Below are 15232 nucleotides of genomic sequence, written 5' to 3'. Positions count from 1 at the left end.
AACATTGTGTCTCACCTGGTTGCCCGTTGACAGCAACATTGCTCGAAAGGTTGCCCAATGTATCGTCAGCCTAAGGGGTCAAATAATTAAACAGACAGATAGATAGTTTTAAAATGCTTTGAAGGGTTTGTTAACCCAAAAATTAAAATTCTGTCATTAATTACTCATCCTCATTACACACTGAATGTATAAGTTGCATAGCTGCCTATGGAGGAACAGAAAGCCTTCAGATTTGAATACAAATATCTTCATTTGTGTTTTGAAAATGAACAAAGGTCTTACAGGCTTGGAATGACATGAGGGTGAGTAATTAATAACAGAATTTATATTTTTGGGTCAACTAACACTTTAATGCTAATACTTATCATGGGCCTTCAACTGGGGGTCCGCTAATTAATGTTGGATCACAAATAATTTTTTGTTAAAAAAAAAGAATAAACATGGGTAAAAACTTCAAAGATAAAATATTTAATTAAAAGAAATATTAGAATTACTACACTAACAGCTTTAATAAAACCCTTGCATCCATGTACAGTCATGTGGATGTACGATTCGTCAACGTAGAAAAAAAAAAAAAGCTAGGAGCATGCTAATTTGAAAAGTTAATGGATAATAATTTATATGGATGGATCGCTTTGTAATATCTACACCCAGAGTAACGACTCATCCACCTCTTCAGAAACAGCTGTTGCAAACTCAGATGTATGCTAAAAAAAATTGCTGCAGAAGCCCCAGCCAAACGCAAACGAGATAAGTCCAGAAAGTACTCAGAAACATATCTAAAGTTTGGATTCAATTGCCGGTGACTGTTATTTGTTCAGATGTACTGTCAAACGAAAGCATGAAACCATCGAAGCTTCAGCGTCATTTGGAGACAAACCATGGTCATCTGCGTGACAAACCACAGGAATACTTTCAGGCTAACCTTAAATCTTTCAAAGGGCAACAGACAATAATGAGAAAATCAGCTAAAGTTGGTGAGCTTTGCTTTGAAATCAGGTGGCTCTTAGGATTGCTCAGAAAACCATATAAAATAGCAGAAGATCTGATATTGCCTGTAGCCACTGATATGTGCAAAACAATGTTTGGGAATGATGACTGTGTAAATAAACTGAAAACCATTCCGTTGTCGGATACAACCATTGCTCAGCGGATTGATAAAATGGCATCTGATGTGAGGGTGCAATTGGCAGAAAAACTGAATCTGGCAGAGGCCTTTGCATTACAGTTGGATGAGGTTACAGATGTCTCAAATGATGGGCAGCTTTTGTACGCTTTGCAGATGTAAATGAAATGAAGGAAGATTTTTTGTTCTGTAAACAGCTGCCTGAATGCACAACATGCTCTGAAATTTTCAAAGCAATCGATGAGTTCTTCCAAGAACATGACATACCCTGGGCAAAATGTATCACTGTCCGGATTAAAAAGTAAAATGCTCACTGGATGTCACGCAGGAAACTTTAAATATCTCGCCTTCACTTTCATTTCGGATTGTATCCAAAAAGTCAATAACAAATGAAAAAAACTAAACAAATGATTTACAAGTTTAACATGCGTTTATCAAAGTAGGAAATATAATTAGTGCTCTTCAAATATGAAATGGAGGCGGGTCCGGATTGAATTCCCTCCAGATCCAGACTGGAGTCCGGACTTTGAGAAGTGCTGCTCTAAAGCATCACAAGTACAAAACAGACTCACACACTCTAAACACAATTGAACTGGTGTGGCTGTAACAATATGGCAAAATTGAGCCAGAAAACTTCAGGTTGATTAGATTGATTAATCTCTGATACAGCATTCCTGTTCAGTTGTATTACTTTTTTGTTGAATTTTGATGCCATGTATAACAAAATGTCTTTCTCTGTGTACAAGGTTTGACTGTAGAAAAATGAATGCAAAAACTAACAAAGCCAACATTTCACAAAAAAAAAAAAAAAATTGATGCTTCAAAACTTGATACTCTACTTCAAAAATTGGATTTTAACATTGCTTGGCAGCATCCAGTAGGCTGGTCGTTCAGTGACTGTGGCGTTTTCCCTGCACCAGACAGTTGAAGAAACCTTGAAGAGCAGGGCTCTAACTTGAGTGCCATGCAGTGGGCTGAGGACACTCTTCACCTGACGACTTGAGGATGACCCATGCTGTCAGAGGAGGCTTACTGAAGCGCTGTGAATGCATGACTTGTTACACAACAAAAGTACATACATTTCATTCCATGCTACATTTCCAATTTAACTTTAACTTTGTCTGCAGCAATTTCCCATCTGCTTGCCATGTCCACAACTTGTTTTTTTTTCCTCTTTCAGAATGCGGGAGTCCTGTAAAGTTTTTTAATAAAATGTTGATGACTTTTCGCGTGTCCATTTCCAGGGTGATGTCCATCTTCCGTTTATTTTCTTATGTTTTGGTTTAAAAATTCCACCCTATGTTTTTCTTTTCTTGGTCCGCCCATTTCCAAGTAGTGATGGGTCGTTCTTGAACAATTCGTTCGTTTTGAACTAATCTTTATTGTGACTAGGGAAGAACGAGTCCTCTTGGCGCTCCTGTTAAAAAATAGAGAATACATATGTGTCCACTAAAACGTATTTACCTCATCATTCTGCATACACACATATTTATGATTTTAAACCACAAAAATCAATCAATATCTAGAGAAATGATCTCACATACCTCCATGCACCAATGCATTGCTTATGTGGTCCTCCAAGTGAACTGTAACGAGTACATTTCTTTACTGGTGAAACTGCAGCAGGGACCCCTCATCCTGGCAGAACTGCTCTGCATCAGGCTAGGACCAAAAATGCGTAGAATGCTGTAAAACATGACAAACAAACACTGACAAACATTGTGATCTTTCCATTAATATAGAATGATACAAAGATAATTTGTCACATACATTCTCCAACAAGACATGATGCAGATGTTCAACCGAATTACTGTGCAATCGTACTGAGATCTGTGTGTATCATTTAAAATATCATATGTATGTGACTGAGTGTTTTGTGTGGGGGGGATGTAAGTACATGTGTACGTACACACACACACACACATAATGCAGTGATTCTTAAGTTCCTATGACATAAAATGAATGCTGAATGAACGTGATTTTTTTTATATCCTGCCCCCCAACACATAACAACACTCATCTCACCCACTCACATATGTATATTTGTTGCTAGCTAGTAATACGCAGAGCTGGGTAGATTACTTACAAATTGTAATCCGTTACCGATTACAAATGACATGACAAAAATTGTAGTCAGTAACGTAATCCATTACATTACACATTTTAGGTAATATAATCAGATTACTTTTTGATTACATTTAGATTACTTTTGACCTAACTCGTTTATCACATTGATTTAAACAGGATAATCTTGTATATAATGATGTAAAAATACAAAGAGTGAGAAAATATATTCCTTTTATTGTAATTAACAACATGAAGTGCATTAAACATTATAGTATGTCAAGCTTTCCCAAACTGGGGTTCGTAAAGAAACTGCAGGGGGTTTGTGAGTTTAATGAAAGGCTAACAAGTAATTGAATCATAAAATGTAAAATTAAAATAAATCGTTTTAAATAACAATCAAAATAATTCACTTACTAAAAAAGAAGATATTTTTTATTTACCTGCACGCCATATGACCATTAACCAACGTCAGAGAACCGTGAACATGCAAATGTGATACTTAATTATTAAAATATTTATTTTAAAATCTCAGGGGTACTTAAGGGGGTCATTGATTATGATTTCACTTTTTCAACTTTGGTTAGTGTGTAATGTTGCTGTTTGAGCATAAACAACATCTGCAAAGTTATGACCAGCCCTTTAAAGTAAATATATTCGGTGATGACAAAAAGTTTGAGAATGTCTGCAAATAAGAAATATTGAGAATTTGTGCATTTTAATGAGTTTGAAAGACAAAAGCTTTTCAATAATACATAATAATACATGGTTAAATAACCTACTGAGTGATAATTCAAATAAAAATGAATGTGTTCATCAGTAGTTGATGCAATGTTGAAACGCTTCTTAAACCTGAAATGATTTTTGTAAATCCAGTGGTCAAATGCTGTGTCGCCACCTGAATAATGACTGATCTCTGTGTGAATGTCCACAAAACTGGACTTTCTGAGTGTATATAAGCGATAGACTATTTTAGAAAAGAGGAAATAGAGAGAATCAATAAATGATGAATCATTTATTGCTATTGTGTGAATAATATATAATCATGTAATCAATAAAAAAGTAACTGTAGTCTGATTACGAGTATTTTAAAATGTAACTTACTCTAATTGCAAGTACTTAATTTTTGGAATCTGATTACGTGATGCAGATATGTAATCAGTTACTACCCAGCTCTGGTAATACGTGCCTATGTGAAGTTCAAAACCCATACTAAACGTGCCTAACTGTTGTTTATGCACACAAACGACGCACACATTCTTAAAGTTGTCAAAGTTTTAAGTATTGGTAAAGACCAAAGATCTTTTATTTTTACTTACCGACACGCCAAACAGTTTATCCTTTTGTAGCAGTTGGCAAACAATACAACTTATCTTCTTATCGACGCTTCTTCCTGTTTCAAAATGAATGAGCCTGTGACGTATTTGGACAGGGGCAAAGTTTAGTTAAAGTTGGTTAATGTAATTTTCTCTGGTTTGGAGTTAGTTAACGTGGGTTAGTAACAGCCCAGGTGAGGAATTTAACATCTGGAGTTATAGGTTACTAACACTAGTACTTTAAATAAGACTGTTGATGACTAGCCATCGTTCTTGTTTTAACATTAGATTGTTATAGATTTCTTTTATTCAGTTCGAGATTTACTGTATTTTTTTTTCAATTTGATGTATATTGTATTTACCATAATGGTCCCTTTTTTGCAGTGTGTCAAAAATTATGATGTATTGATGTGTGCATGCCCAGTAGTGCCATACGTATCCCTTATATTGAATAACATTAATACAGGAAGTGATCACCTGATATTATGCACAATTAATTTTGAACTACATGTGCAGGAAGGTTACAGAATAGAGAGATGGTGTTTTACTAAAGCGGAATGGGAGAAATTTAGAGTATGCTGCAAGGAATCTGCTAAAACTATATCAATGGTGGAATAATGAATGTAAAAATGCAATAAAAGAAAGAAATAGTGCATTTAGAGTCCTAAGGAAGCATTTGAGTCAAGACAATTTGATTGATTATCAAAGAAAGAAAGCTAAGGCACGGAAAATTATTAAGTCATCAAAGAAGAACGAGTGGAGACAGTTCTGTTCAGCTATTGGTAGAGAAATAGATCTGAATGATGTATGGTCAATGATTAAAAAGATGACTGGGAAAAGGAAATCTGTTCAAATCCCTGTGTGGGTAGATGGAGAATACTTGGCAATGACAACCAAGGAGAAAGCTGACTAATTAGGTAAGAAGTTTGCAAGTATTCATAGTGGAATGCTATGTTTACACAATTACCAGATGAATTTATGGAAATTATACGAAGACTGTTTAATAAGATGTGGAGAGAAGGCAAATTGCCTCATAAATGGAAAAGTGCTCTGATATTGCCTTTTAGTAAGCCTGGTAAAACCCCAGACAATGCAGGGAATTACAGGCCTATAGCGTTAACATCTCACTTGTGTAAATGGATGGAAAAGGTAATAGTTCGTAGACTGTCATATTATTTAGAAGAGAAAGGATTGATTTGTGCACAACAAAGTGGTTTTCGGAAAGGCAGATCTACAATAGATGCCCTAGTGAAAGTTAGTAATGAATCTGAAAAAGCAATTAGCATGAAAGAGGTCATGGTTATAGTATACTTTGATATAGAGAAAGCATATGACTCAATGTGGAGAGAAGGACTATTGATTCAATTACATAATATGGGTATTGGTGGAAGAATGTATAACTGGATTTTAGACTTATCAAATCGGACATTTCGTGTTAAAGTTGAAGATGATGTTTCAAATGACTTTAATATAGTAAATGGTATTCCACAAGGTAGTGCTATTAGACCAGTTCTGTTTAACATCATGATAAATTACATCTTTGAGAATGCTGGTAAAGGTATTGGGTATTCATTATATGCAGATGATGGGGCTATATGGAAAAGAGGGAAACATATTAGACATATGATTAATAATATTCAGAATGCTATAATTAGAATTGAAAGATGGACATATGACTGGGGATTTAAGATGTCAGTTGCTAAATCATGTTACATGCTCTTTACCAGGAAAAGAAAGTTAGGAAATATACAGCTTAAACTATATGGTCAAAGTATGGAAAGGGTAACAAAGTTCAAATATTTAGGATTATGGTTTGATGAGAAATATCTACGGGAAGACACATGTTAAACAGATTGAAACTAAATGTATTAAAGTACTAAATCTTATGAGATCAGTTTCGGGATATGATTGGGGGGCAGATAAACAGTCATTACTAGATATATACAGGGCCTTAATAAGATCATGTATAGATTATGGGTGTATGGTATATGGAGCGGCAGCTAAGAGTGTCCTGGAAAAATCTAGACAGAATACAGTTCAAAGATCTTAGACTTAGTATTGGTGCTATTAAAACAACTTCTACTAATGCCCCAGACAGCAGTTGACTCTGTGCCGGATCCGTTTTCAAACCGGCAAATCCGTATTACAGTCACATCCGTTTCAGTGCTGTAACACGGATCCAGCCCGGGCCCGGTTTCAGTGGGCGGGAACTACTGTCGCAGAGCAGATCCGGGCCGCGTCCGAAACGAGCGCCTGTTCAGAACAGAAGACGTCAAAGATATTTGCTTAGATCAAAGCAATAAATTGTATTTTGAAGTAAATTAAAATAGAAAACCATTATTTTAAATTGTAATACTTCTAAATATTACATTTTTTTCCTGTATTTTTGATCAAATAAATGCTGGCTTGATTATCATTTTGCGGAAAGAGTAAAAAAAATGTGTTGTAATATACTGTTTCAGTATCTTAGAGAAACCAATTTAAGTGGAAGGATATAGTTTTTTTTAAACAATGCTTACACACAACATTCTGGTCCACACTCATACCAGATGGTGGCGGTAATGCACCAAAAAGTTGTTTGCCAACCGCCAATAAACCTTAATAGAAGAAGAAGACATCAAGAAGATCGAGGCAGACGGACTGCACGCTGTTAAAACTTCACTGAGGTATGTCACACCGTGTTATCACACTGTTCTACTAACAAATTAATTTCTTATTATGTTGTGTACACGATAACTTAAAGGTTTGGTGTTTTTATTGCTCCTTAGATCGGTGTTGGACCGGCGAACACTTAGGCCTATGTTATCAGAGGACTTGCTAACATGAAGAAAACGGTCCAGAGGTCTGTAATTATACGTAATTAACTAATTTTAACTTAATTACTTAATTTAAACTATAGTAATTTTGACTGCTTCCATTAAAATTTAATGTTTAAGATTGCTGCCTGTCATGGTGGGCTAGCAGTGTTAATGTTTAAGCGCTAACCCTCAAGGCTGCATGCATTTATTTGATCAAAAATAAAATTAAAAAAGTAATATTGTGAAATATCATTTGAATATATTTTAAAATGTAATTTATTCCTGTGAATTTTCAGCATCATTACTGCAGTCTTCAGTGCACGATCGTTCAGAAATCATTCTAACATGCTGATTTAGTGCTGGATTTTTGTTGGTGCTCAGTTATCAGTAATGATTCTTATTATTATTATTAGATGTAAAAAAAAAAAAAAAAGTTTTTGCTGCTTAACATTTTCTGGAAACATTTTTATGATTCTTTGATGAATAGACAGTTCAAAAGAACATCATTTATTTGAAATATATATTTTTGCTTCATTATAAATTTTTTTACTTTTATCAATTTAATGCCTATTTGCTAAATAAAAAGTCATTTCTATTAAATAACACACACCAAACATGTGAATGGTTGTATATCATGGTTTCTGCATATATTAAGGAGCATAACTGTTTTTCAACTGATAATAATCAGAAATGTTTCTTGAGCAGCAAATAATAATATTAGAATGATTTCTGAAGGATCATGTGACACTGAAGACGAGTAATGATGCTGAAAATACAGCTTTGACCACAGGAATAAATTACGTTTTACAATATATTCATAAAAAAACATTTTAACTGATAATTACTTTTAAAATTGTAATTAAAATATAATTTATTTCTGTGATGGCAAAGCTGAATAAATAAATGCTTTTCTTTTAACTTTTATTCATCAATAAATCCTGAAAAACTATCACAGATTCCCAAAAAATTTAGCAGCACAACTGTTTCCAACATCGATAACAACGGAGTATCAAATTAGTATATTATAATGATTTCTGAAGGATCATGTGGCACTGAAGACGAGTAATGATGCTGAAAATTCAGCTTTGATCACAGAAATAAATTATATTTTGAAGTGTATTAAAATAGAAAACCATTTTATTTCATTTCATTATTTTTAATACTTCACAATATTTTTTTTTTCTGTATTTTTGATCAAATAAATGCTGGCTTGATGAGCATAAGAGACTTGTTTCAAGAACATTAAAAACAGTAATGTGTCCAAACTTTTGACGAGCCCGGTCCCCTTGAATAAGCAGGCAGAACGCTTTCAAGCACACTGAATGATAGAAACAGAGGGGCACTGAGGAGATATACATGTATTACATTATATTGTTTGGTATGGTTTTTATTTATAAAATCTTTGCCAAAATATGCTTTTATTTCTGTTAACGGTATGCTCCATGTTAATTGGGTAAATGAACTGAGAAATTGTCCAGCAACACTATATAACGATCTGTTTCAATTTCAGGTTCCACCTGAGAGCCGGACTGTCGAATAGTAAGGTGAGTCCATTTTTTGTTTGTTTGTTTTTTTAGTTTTCAGTGGAGTTTGAGTTATTCAAGCTATTTGAATGCCACAATTTATAATTGAGTATTGATAATAATGAGTGCCTGATAATGTTACAACTTGTGCTGTTCAAAACATACTGTTTGTTGGGGCCGATTGAGGCTTGCAGCTTTCTGGAGAAATGCTCCTTCAAATAACTTCACACTCATCCTGAACAATATACCTGTTATAACAGTCATAGTCTTCTAGCAATGCTATAGTCTGTGTGTCATTTGGGTACAAACCCTTTTTCATCTCAAGTCGGTGATTAAAGGAAGTGTGTATGACACTGATGTCCCATGCACTAATTTCCACAGTGGAGCATGTTAATAAACTGTGACTCTTATGTGTAAGGCTTAAACATTGCCTTCCTTGCTTTGTAATACTAAATGAAACAAATACATTCATAACATATCTGTGTAATATGCAATTAGTTGTGTATTTTTTAATATAAAACAGGTGGCACAGGTTCTCCTTGCTTTTCTTCTGTTATATCAGTTATTATACTTCACACCTATGGGCAGTAAGCAGAATGAACATGATCTTTGTTACACACAAAGCAGGACAAAATTACTCGATTACAGGAAAATTAAAAAATGCTAACCATGGATAACATTGATGATGTGGAAAAGAACTGGAAGTGAAAAATGCTTACTGATGCTCCAGAAGGAAACACGATACATTAAGGGGGTGAAAACTTTAAACAGAATGAAGGTGTACATTTTTCTTATTTTGCCTAAATATTTTTTTCATTTAGTACTGCCCTTCAGAAGCTACAGAAGATACTTCCCAGACAGCAAGCAGTGTCGGCCCAGATCCGGCCCACATGTGGCCCGCATCTGGCCCGCATTGATTTCACGCGGGCCAGATGTGGGCCGGATCTGGGCCAACACTATGTTGCTGTCTGGGTTACATGTTTCCCACAATGGTTCAATTTACCATGAACTTCAAAGTTTTCACCCCCTTAATACATTATTTTTTTCTTCTGGAGCATCAGTGAGCGTTTAAACCTTCTGTAATAGTTGCATATGAGTCCCTCAGTTGTCCTCTGTATGATTTTGAGATCCATCTTTTCACACTGTCACTGCTGGAAAGTGTTCAAATACACAAAAATGTTGGAAAAGCACAGCACAGGATTTTTCTGAAGAACAGCAGACAGTTTAACTGTTCAGAACAAACAAGGGACTCATGAACAACTATCACTAAACAAAAACACACAGCTGTGGATCATTCAGGGAACAACACAGTATTAAGAATCAAGTGGATGTAAACAACGGGGTCATTTTTATAAATTCAACATTTTTTCTCTTGTGGACAATATGTAAATATCTTATCCCTCTTATTTTGGTAAAATAATTAACATTTTGCAGATTCTGCAAGGTGTATGTAAACTTCTGACCTTATGTGTGTGTTTGTGTATATATGTACTGTATGTATGTGTGTGTGTATAATATATTTAATATTAATATTTTAATATTAAAAAGATATTTAATCTTTTTTTTTTTTAGAGACAACGAAAAGGGGGGAACTGTCTTTAAGCTGTGGAGTCAGATGGAGGGCTCGCATTTACCTCAAAAACAGCATTGCAGAAGACTCGAACAACTAGAACCAACTCAAGCACACAACGGTGACACACATTTGTAAGACCTTTCCCTGTGATATAAAATTTCCCTGTGGTAATTATTCAGATTCTTCTCATTCTCATTGTGTAGCACTGTTTTAAGCTTAGTGAATATTATGTACAGTAAGCACTAGAAGTAGAGACTTGTACTACTTGGGGTAGTTTTAAATTAACTTTAATTTTGCTTTTGATGCAAAAATTATCAAAAGAAAAGATGTAGTGTAGTAAAAGATGTTTTGTGTAGTAATTCAATTGTTTTAATATGAATATTGTTTTAGTAGTGTTCAGGACAGTAATTGTCTGTACATCTAAATCAGTTCTTTAAACTTTTTGTTGTCTAAGACCTTGATATTATACCTTAAGGGAAAAAGAAAGATATTTAATTATGTATTATGTACCCAGACAGCAAGGAGTGTCGGCCCAGATCCAGCCCACATCTGGCCCGTGTGAAATCCATGCGGGCCAGTTGTGGGCTGGATCTGGGCTGACACCCTTGCTGTCTGGGTAAGATGCTTGTAATCATTGCTTTTAAAGGTATTTATCATTTCTACTTAAATAGTCATTATCTACTTGTATGATTTGTATTATCTGGGAACTGTACAAATACAGTGGCATATGGACATTACTCTTTTATTTGTAACTTTTAAATGCAATACTCTTTTAAATGCATTTTCTGTAAAGCTGCATTGGAATATGTATTGTGAAAAGCACTGTACAAATAAACAAATTGTGTTTGAATTCTAGATATGTATACAACTTATTTGTGTGTGTGTGTGTGTATAAAGGCCTATATATATAATACACAAAATGAGCTGGCCCAGATCCGGCATGGTACTGGACCAGATCCTGCCCACATTTGGGCCAAATCACCATAAAGGAATCCGCATCTGGTCTGGAGCTGGCCCAGTTCTGGCCCAGATCCGGAAAAAACGGATCCATGCCGGTATTGGCCCGTTGTGCCAAAAGACACCGGCCCAAGTCCGTTATGCGGATCTGGGCCAGAACGTCCGATGGGTCTGGACCAGATCTGGCCCAAATGATTTTTGCTATCTGGGGCGCTACTTGTAGAAACTAAAGCATTACCACTATACTGGGTTAAGTTAAAAGGATCTGGGAAAGAACAACCGGCTACAGAGATCTTATGTGATTGCTGGGAGTATTTGCAAGAACGAAAAAGTAAAGGATTCGGTTGGAATATTAATACAGTAGTGAACGAATATGGTTTAAAGAGATTTCAGTACGGCCCAAATACGGTATAGAGCCGTCGTGGAAAAAGCTAGAGAAACCTTCCCCAACTCAAAAATCACCCTGTCCACTCTACTCCAGAGGAAAGATTTCCATCCCAAAACAATTAATAAAATAAACTCTAGCATCTCCAGACACTGTGCCCTCCTGCCCAACGTACACTTGGCCCACCATGCAGACCTGTACACCGACTGCTTATAGGACTACGTCCAGCTTTATAAGAACCTGGTACATATTTTTGCAAAGAGACTCAAAGACGTCACTCTAAACAGGACCAACCAGACAAGCAGAACCAGCCCTAACCCAGCCAACCCAACGAGACACACTTCAGGAAATTACATCCCAGCCAACACCTCATTTAGAGCCCTGACCAGAGCACCGCCCAGAGCTTCACCTCCCAGAGCCTCACCTCCCAGGGGTCCATACAGAGCTTCAGCGCCCAGAGTGGATCCGTACAGACAGAGATTGTCCTATAACAGCCCCACCACTACAGCGGCTGAAGCCCGTCAACAGCAGAGCCCGGCCCAGCCAGACAGACCGAGCTACGCCCAAGCTGTTAGCGGAGGAGTGAGCCAAGCTAACGCTGAACTCCACGACATCCAACACATGCTGAGTATCATCTGATCTCACTTACTCACACACAGTAGACAGTGGTAAAAAAAAATTAAAAATTTACCAAGCCACATTGTTATTGTAAATGTACATGTAATTTAAAATGGATTTGTTGATGTTTTTATGTTCCTACCATAACATTACTTCCATCATTCATTATTTTAAAAATTCTAATGTATTTTTTGTATCATTCTCTTTTCTCAAAATGGCAAACAAACCATACCGATTATTTTAAAAGTTTATGATGAAATCACTTAGTTTTTCTACATGGAATATCCAAGGTCTAAACTCCTCAGTCTTTGGACTAAAAAATAGACATTCTGACTTTATGAAAGAACTTGAAGACATAGATGTCATCATCTTACAGGAAACCTGGTGAAGAGGAGATGTGTTCACTGGCTGTCCCTCGGGATACAGAGAGATAATATTACCATCAATCAAACTCACATCAGTCACACAGAGAAGAGACTCGGGAGGGATGATCATCTGGATTGAATCTGAACTGGCAATAGAATTAGTTAAAAGAGATCAATACCACCTGTGTCTGAAAATACAAAAAGGAATAATATCAGCATCTCAGCCTGTTTTCCTTTGTGCCATATATATACCCCCCCTCGAGTCTCCGTATTTCCAAGAGGAAAACTTTCAAAACATTGAACAAGAAATCAGCCATTTCCAGGCCCAGGGAAATGTACTGCTTATGGGTGATTTAAACGCAAGAACTGGAGAAGAATTAGATTTCTTAGAATCACACGGTACCAGATTCATCACTGGCAATAATGACTTGTACCCTTCTTACCCCGCCAGAGAAAACTGTGATCAGACAGCGAACACTCACGGACTGCAGATGCTGCAACTCAGCCGAGGACTGGCTCTGTACATCGTCAACGGAAGACTGCGAGGAGACTCGCTCGGCCGATACACCTACAGCTCAGCTCTCGGTAACAGCACTGCAGATTATACCATCACAGATCTCCACCTTTCCTCTATGAGAGCATTCACAGTCAAACCCTGAAACCTTTCTCAGACCACAGCCAAATCACACTCTATATAAAGCAATCTGAAACATCACCCACACCAATTAGGACACCATATCAAATGATCAAAATTATGTCACTCAAATGGACAGAAAACAGCGCCACAAATTACATCAATGCTGTTGAATCTGCAGAAATACAGTCCCTCTTACACTCATTCCAAACACAGGCATACCTTAAAAATCAATTCAGCATCAATCAGGAAGTACAAGATCTAAACAACATATTATACAAAACAGCACAAAAAAGTAATTTGACCATTGTTAAAACAAAGAAAAAATATTTAGATACTGACAAATGGTTTGATTTGGACTGTAAGGCTCTGAGAAAAAAACTCAGAAATGTATCAAATCAAAAACACAGACAACCAGACAATCTGGACCTCCACCTTCATTACTGTGAGGCACTAAAACAATATAAAGCCACACTCCGGCGGAAAAAACTAAAACTGTTCAATGATGGTCTGTGTGTCGGGTTCTTCCCTGAGATCTGGAACCAGGGCCTCGTCAGCCCCATTCACAAGAACGGAGATAAACTACACCCCAACAACTACCAAGGCATCTGTGTGAACAGTAACCTGGGGAAGGTTCTCTGCAGCATCTTAAACACCAGACTGTTACACTTCCTTATGAAGCACAATGCCTCGAATAAATGCCAAATTGACTTTCTTCCAAAATGTCGCACGTCCGATCACATTTTTACATTACAAACACTAATTGACAAATATGTACATCAAAACAAAGGAAAAATTTGTGCTTGTTTCGTTGATTTCAAGAAAGCATTCGATTCAATCTGGCATGAAGGATTATACTTAAAACTTATCGACAGTGGAATAGGGGGAAAATTCTACGATTTGATCAAATTGATGTACACAGCCAGCCATTGTGCGGTTAAAATTGGAAACCAAAGAACCGAATTCTTCCCCCAGGGGCGCAGAGTGAGACAGGGATGCCCCACCCCTTGAACATTTACATCAATCAATTGGCTAACATATTAGAACACGCTCCCATTCAAGGTCTCACTCTACACGACACAAAGATAAAGTGTCTTCTCTACGCAGATGACCTGGGGCTTCAGGACAGCCTGAATCTGCTGGAGGATTACTGTCAGACCTGGGCCCTGAAGGTCAACCTCCAAAAAACTAGAGCAATGATGTTCCAGAAACGCTCTAGATCTCAGGAACCAACACACACATTCACACTATCACACAGAACCATTGAAACCACAAAAACATACACTTACCTCGGCCTGAAAATAACTCCAACTGGTAACTTTAGTTTGGCTGTGACTGAACTCGAAGAGAAAGCTCAAAGGGCTTTCTATGCCATAAAAAGATCCATTAAAATTGACATTCCAGTCCAAATCTGGCTCAAACTTTTCAAATCTATAATTGAACCACTTGTTTTATATGGCAGTGAAGTGTGGGGTCCTTCTATAAAATTTGACTTCTTAAATTGGGAAAAACACCCAATCGAAACCCTACATTTAAATTTCTGTAAGAGAATACTTAAAGTCCAAAGAAAAACTCCAAACAACGGATGCAGGGCAGAATTAGGCCAATACCCTCTCCTTCTAAATATCCAAAAAAGAGCCCTGAAATTCTGGAAACGCCTAAAAACAAGCGACCCCAACACATACCATTACAAAGCCCTAAAACACCAAGAGCTGAGCGTAAGTAAGAGTCCCCTGTGCCAGCTGGTGCTGAGACTGACTGAGCTCACACACACAAAGATCAGCCAGCCTCAGGACACACACACACATTCGGCCCACACACATTATAAACACAGAAAAAGACAAGTACATCACCCATGGGACAAACCAAAACC

The 15232-nt window shown here is 36.7% G+C and overlaps 2 long non-coding RNA genes across 2 annotated transcripts; one reads left to right on the top strand and one right to left on the bottom strand.

The window, feature by feature from the left end:
- Nucleotides 1-5712: 5712 nt before the first annotated feature.
- Nucleotides 5713-8832, top strand: LOC131539465 (uncharacterized). The gene is made up of 3 exons (XR_009270870.1): nt 5713-7172; nt 7275-7348; nt 8815-8832. It is a non-coding gene; the product is annotated as an uncharacterized LOC131539465 (long non-coding RNA).
- LOC131539468 (uncharacterized) lies at nt 6740-10160 on the bottom strand. Its single transcript, XR_009270873.1, has 3 exons — nt 8993-10160; nt 7026-7103; nt 6740-6759 (listed from the first exon to the last, which is right to left on the bottom strand). It is a non-coding gene; the product is annotated as an uncharacterized LOC131539468 (long non-coding RNA).
- Between the last annotated feature and the right edge of the window lie 5072 nt (nt 10161-15232).

Source organism: Onychostoma macrolepis, chromosome 04, assembly GCF_012432095.1.
Source record: "Onychostoma macrolepis isolate SWU-2019 chromosome 04, ASM1243209v1, whole genome shotgun sequence".
NCBI lineage: Eukaryota > Metazoa > Chordata > Actinopteri > Cypriniformes > Cyprinidae > Onychostoma > Onychostoma macrolepis.
The sequence above is the reverse complement of the archived record's forward strand: the minus strand, read 5'-3'. Positions and strand labels throughout refer to the sequence as shown.